Here is a 7,776-nt window from a genome sequence, read left to right on the forward strand (position 1 = left end):
CCCTCCCCTGCTCATGCTCTGTCTCTCTCTGTCTCAAAAATAAATAAAAACATTTAAAAAAGTAAAAAAAAAAAAAGTATAGTCCTCAAACAACAATGTAATGGCACCTTTTTTATAGTCAGGCCAAACTGCTAATGGGATATCTCCTAGCTGGAAGGAGAGGACTGGGGGTTCACTCATACAGGTGGGTTCAAGAAACATTAATATAATAGAGTTTTCTGGACTGGGTATTTTGAGAACTACACAATTTTTGTGCTGTCTTTTAATTTTCCATTTAAAATGGCCATCTTGGAAAAATATAAAAGCCAGCATCAAAATTGCTAAACGTTAGAAGTCTTTTGTACCTTATTAGAAATTTCAGGGAGCCTGGATGGTTTAGTTGGTTAAGTGTCCGAATCTTGGTTTCAGTTCAGGTCACGCCCTCACAATGGGTGAGTTTGAGTTCCACATGGGGCTTTGCACTGACAGCACAGAGCCTGCATAGGATTCTCTCTCTGTCTCTCTCAAATTAAATAAACATTAAAAAAAAGAAATTTGAAGGTCATAAGCAACTGCTAAGTCACTGGACAGCCTTACCTGCACACGTGGTCATAGCTGCATTAATGCCATGCCTAAGAGGCTCATGCTAAGCTCTCTCCTCTGATTCCGACTGAGCCCAGATTTTCTCATCTTCAATAATTTTACGTAAACATCTGTTATCCATTTCAGATAGATGGCCCAAGGAAGGTATGAGAAATCACCAGAAACAATAAAACTCCATCGCTCAAAACAAAGTAAATCGAATGACAGAATAGGCAAAATAGTACTTTAGGTATAGGCTTTTTGTTTAACCCTCCACTTGTCTTCCGCTTTTCTTTTAGTGATGTCATGTGATTTCCTAAGGACTCAAACCACTAGCCACCACAACACAGTGTATCCACCAATTATAGTGATGGCTGCTTACGGCGATCAAGCTTTCTTGATGTGATGAAAGTCTGCCAGTGTTTGAAGAGAGAAAAAGATATTCTGTTCTTTGCAATGAGTCAACGGTAAAAAATCAGACCCAAATTTCTCAATCAGGTGCCCCTTCATCTATCCAATCGACTCAGGAACACCAATATCCTCACCGAAAAGTCAGAGAAGTGAGAGATAAGATGTTCCTCTCACCTTCTTACTTGTTGCTCAGTGTATCTTCAAGACTGACCATGGTGACCAAGTTGTGCTGTTTTCATCCATAAGGAGGGGGAGGAAACAGCATGACCTTGCCCTCACCCTCAGCTCTGGCGACCCTCTGATTGTGGTGTCAAATGGATTCTAAACAGTCAACCCTCCAGTATCTGCGCTGTCAGTCGTCTGGTGTAAATCTTGCTCTCATGTTCTGCTGGAACAATTGAGCTTGATAGGTAGGCACAATTAACTATCTTTTGTTTATTTTTACATCCTGATGCAGCCTGCCCACGCCAGCAGGAGGACTTCAAACCTTAACACTCAATTACCTTCTCCAACCAAGGAGAGGTATGAAAAGTAAATAGAGCCAGATCCAGGAGAAAAACCAAATTTCACCTAAGCTGATTCGTCATATGAACTCTCAGTCAATTCTAGTTTTTGGCACGGAGCAGAGAGCAGGGAACAACTGTGTGTAAGGAGTGGAGAGATACACAGTGCTCAGACCAACATTGGTACATCGCCGCACAGCTTCCTGATGAAGCTTGTACAGGCATGACTCTGCCAGAACAAGGCTGACTCCAGAAATAACGGGCAGCCGAGAACGAAGTCACAATATCCTAGATTCTGTTAATTCCACAAGCATCACTATCAGGAATCTCCAGGACACTGGGTACAAACATTTTATTGCATCTGATTTTCGCTTCACTAAGCTTGTGGAAAATTCTTTTTGCTGAAGATCACTGATTTCAGCTTGCTGTAACTCTTCATAACATACAGGTCTGAGTTGAGGAGGGAGATGTAAAGCTAAAGGGAGTCAAAATGAAAGAAGCAGTCTCAGCCAGCAGCCTCAGTGTACATCTTCTGCATGAATAAACACCACTCAAGCAGCTCCTGCTTTTTAAACTATGGAATACTGAGGCTCCTGAGTGACTCGGTTGGTTGGGTGTCCAACTCTTGATTTTGGCTTTGGTCATAATCTCAGGGTTTGTGAGTTCCAGCCCTGTGTCAGGCCCCGCACTGACAGCATGGAACCTGCTTGGGATTCTGTCTTTTCCTTGCTCTCTGCCCCTCCCCCACTTGGGCTCTCTAAATAAATAAATGAATGAATGAATGAATGAATGAATGAGCAATTAAACTACAGAAGACATAGTGTTATGGGCTCTTTCTAAAATGATTGCTTAGAAGTTTGGGACTTAAACTTCTATCACTGATTCAAAGTATTATAAATTCCCAGAACAGCAGACCAATGCTTATGATTGAGGACACCTGTGATGTCAAATGCACATTCTGATACTATGTGATCCTGGATCATTCTTGGTGCTAATCCCCTCCGATCAGCTAAATAATCCAACAAATACACAGATAGACATTGCCAGTCACAGGCTCTCATCCCAGAAGAAAATTAACTGTCCCACCATGATAAAGTCCTGACTTATCCTCACCAGTTTAACTGGAAACACCAGAAGTCCATTTATAGTTTGGTAGCTTATTGATTAACTAAATTAACTGATTTCTGAAGGCTTTTATGTGTAGAGGGGAATGCCAGATTGCCCTGAGGAAGGGCAGATCAAATCACAGAAGATAGTGTCATGCTTCTAAAATGTTATGCCCACTGCCTTGTTCTTCTCACCCACCACTACTTATGACACAATACACTTTTCAAACTCGCTAAAAATGCAGCGACAACGTTAATCATCCAAACTAGACCCTTTGACTGCAGAGCTGAACTTTCCTACAGGCAACGCTGCAGACTTCTGAAAAGTTCAGGGATCTCTCTAATTAACTGTCTAAAGGGAAAAGAGGGGATTTAATACTTTATTTTGCCAATCCAAAAACATCAGTCAGATGGCCATAGCCCTTAGCATCACTGGGGTGGCTATAGCTCTTGGCATCACTGGGACTGCACACCTACGTACTCTATCTTGTTAGGAACTTTTTGGTCTTTCATATGACAATGACTTGCAATGTGTAGTCACTGTCTCCTGGCAGGGAGTAAGGCGGGGAGAGAGGGGAAAAAAGCCAGCAATTACTGTGCAATACTCAAATCTGCCTGCCAACAGGAGAACAGTGATTTGTGAGACACATCAAGAGGTACTGGCAAGATCAATCTTCGGAGATCCCTCTGATAGAGGAATAATGAGTTGACAAAGACCAATGCTCAGTTGGGTCCAAGCCCAATAAGATTACTGTTCAGCATCATCAATATTGTCTCTGTTTGGAACTGACACAATCAGACTGGAATCAATTGTATTTTCCACAGCACTGTCACACATGATTTTTAACTTTGGCTCACGACTCTGTAGAGGAGCTTGCAGATGTTGGCAGATTTTTGCTAACTTACGGATGTCATTATTAAGTAGGAGTTGCACCCCACAGTAATTTGTGGTTCTGCAGTCTTTCTCTGAGGTCTGTACATTGAAGAGGGAAGACAAGGAGGAAGAGAAGGAGGAGATGAGAGGTTAACGAGAGAGATTTTTCTGTTAAGTCCCCTCCTCTTGTTTTTGGTGTGTGTGTGTGTGTGTGTGTGTGTGTGTGTGTGTGTGTGTGTGTGTAATGACCAAATACCATATGTAAATGGATAGGCTAGTTCTTAGCTTCAGCTTAATTTAAGAGGGGGATCAAAGATTTTTACTGAAACACAGAATCATGAAAATTTTTCTGCTATGAAGCAACATAACAATAAAATTGTTATATTTCACCATCAAAAGACAAAGGGTATATGTAGATGGTTCTGTATAGAAAATATTAGAAGTTGTTCAAGGAGTTGGAAAGTGTAATAAGCAATTTGATTTTTAAACAACCCCTGAAGTCTCCTCCAGTGTGTTTTATAAGTCATTATTCCCACCACAGAAAGCTATCAACTTTGTGTTTCGTGAGATCCACTTGGGCCTTTAGCCTTGCCCATATGGGCGTCCTAGGCCTCTGATATTAGCTGATTGATCTAGTCATCCAGAAACACGATGTGGCTCATGGTCATAGAATTAAATTCTGGACAATTCAAAAATGGACAGGGACTGGATTTCTCTTTTGCCACAAGTATACATAACAATGGCTCTGCTGTATTTTCCCCATTGACATTGATCTAAATGTAAATTTTGTGAGAAGTACTGTAGAAAGACAAAGAAATTTGCAGTGTTGAATAGGCTTAGGTTTTACCTAACACACTCAGATTTAAACCATTAAATCTGTCAGAAGTCCTATTTCATCAGATATATAATCACAGTCACTACAGGGTCTCTCTCCAGTCCAGGAGGACACCAATGTTCTGGATTCTATGCAAAACAGATATTTATAGTGGCCTCTCTGGTCTCTGATCACCCCTGATGTAGTCTTTGTCCAAGCCCACATGGTCCCTGAGAGGCAGGTGTGAGCTTACTCTTCTTAGGCAGGATATCTTTCTGGAGCCTGGGAACCTTGATACCTATGATCCAGTCTTCTTAGGTGGATGACACAGTCATTTCATCCTGATGTCCTGCCTCCACCCCAAGGCTCCATGAAAATGTGGAAGCACCAGTTCCAGAGTATCCCAAACTGCTGCTGCTGCCCCTCTCAGAGAGCTCCCCCTTCCCTTTCAAACTCACTGCAGCAACCATCCCTCTTCCTTCCAGGCCTCTCACTTCTCTCCATTTCCCTGGTATGACCCCCTCAATGAGTTTGGTTCAGAAAGCAAAGCAAAAACGGTACCTACCAGTCATTGGGTTCCTTTGATTTGCACTCCATCACAAAGAGCTAGAGAACAAGAAGGCCAGATTGGCATCTCAAAACGGGGTTGGAAAAATAAGAAGAAAACACAAATTAAAAGCTTAGTAAATGATCCTGTTATGCCTGCAGCTAGCTAGGTGGCCTTGTGAAAGTTCCACTATAATCCCAGATTTTTTTTTAAAAAGTAGAAAAATAAGACTTGTGAGCACCAAAGGAGGGCAGACATAGGAAAAAATTTTGTCGATGTGAAAATATTAGCAGTGGCAGTTACTTTTTGTTGTTTCATGCTCCTTGCAAAACAGGTAGTAATTGACAGCTGATGGGTGGGAGAGAGAGAAGAGAGTTCCGTCTTCTATATACTTGATTTCTTAGGTGGCTTTGATCTGATCAGAACAGACTACTCTATCGAGCTTCGTGCTAACTGATACCCTGGGGATTCTACAAAGGCCTCACGCTCAGCACTCCTCTGGTGAACTAGGAAATGCCAGTTGCCCCATTAGACAAACTCCCAGAGGAGCAGCTCCTTTCTCAGGAGGGTCCTTGACACCAGCTCGGCCTTAAATATTATGAGCTCTAGGGAAGGAGGCGAGGGCGGGGGGAGAAATGTCAGTGTGTATATTTGGCTTGAATCTGTGTGTGTGCAGCATTGAAGACTTGAGTATCCCTGGAGGGTATTTAAATAAATGCCAATGTTCAGGGCTGGCCTTATGTATAAGTGGATGGAGCCTCTGACTATTTGGTTTAAACACAATAAAGCATCACTGACTGAATATGGAACTCCTATCAGGTACTTTTCTAGTTCTGGAAATACTTCTTTAAGGAAATACTTAATTTAACTTGCATCAGATATTGCTAAATACTAGCTAGCTAGCTAAATAGCAAGGGTTGGTTTATCTGATCAACACACAGCAGGATTTTCTGTCTTATGGATTCAGGAAGGAGGAAGAGTACATTATCACATAAAGAGAAGAAAAGTCCAAGCACAGTTGGGGAATGGAGTGTGGTAAGTGCTGAGTGAAACAGGTGAAGACCCGAGCATCTAGGAGACAGGTAGTTGTCCCAGGCACCAGGTCTAAGAGCAATAAAAGGAGAAAAAGTGCCAACTGGGGGCAGAAAAGAAAAATTAGGAAAGATTCTCTGTCACAAATGTTTGCCAGGAGCTTTCCTCCATTCTCATTCAATTCAACAGAAATTAATTAAATATGAGCATCACACTCATATTTTCAACCCATAAAAGTGTGAAAACATGGTCTGAAAGGGTTATTCCAATGCTAAGAACCAAATACATGGCCTGTAGTTTAAATCCACCATTTATTGGTCACGTATTCACATCATTTACGTTTTCTGAGTCTCCATTTCTTCTGGAAATTGAGGATAATAGTGTCTGTTGGGTAAGACAGAGCAGATCTAAGTACATACTGAAAGGATCCAACCATTTCCCCCACTGATAACACAGAGGAAAAGAAACTACTGACTCTCTTCCACCCTTCTTCTGGCAATAAGATGTAAGAAAATAGGCTAACAAAGAATGGAACCCATGACAAACCAAACCCAGGCTCCCTGCTGGGTCTGTCTGCTGCTTAGACTCCAAAGTGGAAATCATATTTTAAAGACTCCAGTCCTTTCCATGGGCTTCAGATGTTTTTATCCACAAATCACTGGTGAGCAGCTGTGATGAAAGTCGCAAGGAAGAGTCAATCCCGTGTAGGGACCCACATTTACAAATGGTCCTTACTTTCTACCCTTTCTGCTTTTCCGGGTTCCACCCAGAGGGTGAGACTAAGGATTGAAATTAGGATTGTTCAATGAACCACTCAGTACTTTGCGTGACTTACTGTAGAGTAGTTCTTAAACTATAATGTTTGTAAGAATCACCTGGATAAAATGGTTTTTAGATGCACAGGATTCCTGAAGCCTTTCAACCTGCTAGGTTTTATTTTCTCTCATGGACTGTCTAGAAAACATCCTAGGATTAAGAACCATTGCCTCTTCTGCTGCAATTTAATATCATCATTTTCTGTACAATATGCCAAATGTCTTGACCTGTATATATATAATTTGGTGTTACTTTTCTGAGGGTAGATGGCAAAATAGCATTATAGAAAATTTTTCAGAGTTACCCTAGCCTTAACATTACCCTGGAACCTCGGTTTTACTAGACAGTATAAACATGAGAATAAAACACAGATTGATTATATATTCAATTTTATGCTCAAATAAAATAATTAACATGTTTATTTATATGTATATTCATATTTCCTCAAATAACAAAAAAGAATTGGATTTTGTTAGTGACTCTGCTCACGTCAGCATATAACTCCTTTCCCAATTTTCTGCATCTGCTATGACCAGCCTCACAGAATATTGTTCTAGCCGGAGAAGAGCTAAACTGAAAGAACCCAGAGTGAGGTAGTATATTTATTTCTTAGCTCGTGATTCTGTGCAATTCAATGGTCCCCCCATCAAGGCATTTCCTCTGCGCTCCCTGGATCTGAGAGGAAACCTTGACAGTTTGAAGATCTCTTATTGGCCACACCTCCTCATTCTCCCTTATAACACTGGGAGCTGCCAACATTAACAATAAGAGAAGGTGAAGTTTCTCATAGGTAATAGCTCTCTGTGCTTCATTTTAGCGAGAGGCGGGAGAACACAAGGGTTAAGTACACGGCTCTGGAGTCAGGCAGTTCCGGTTCAAACCATCACTCTGCCATTTATTAGCTCCAAGACCTCTCTTTATCTCAATTTCTTCATTTGTAAAATGAGGATGCTAATAGTACATGTCTCACAGGAATTCTGTAGGATTAAGTGAATTAATACATGCAAAGCACCCAGAACAGTGTCTGGGACATGGAGAGCAACAATTAATGCTAGTTATTTTATGAGAAAATATAGGTGCTGTGTTAAGAAATTAAATACTTTATATATGGT

This window comes from Acinonyx jubatus, chromosome B3, assembly GCF_027475565.1.
Source record: "Acinonyx jubatus isolate Ajub_Pintada_27869175 chromosome B3, VMU_Ajub_asm_v1.0, whole genome shotgun sequence".
Taxonomy (NCBI): domain Eukaryota; kingdom Metazoa; phylum Chordata; class Mammalia; order Carnivora; family Felidae; genus Acinonyx; species Acinonyx jubatus.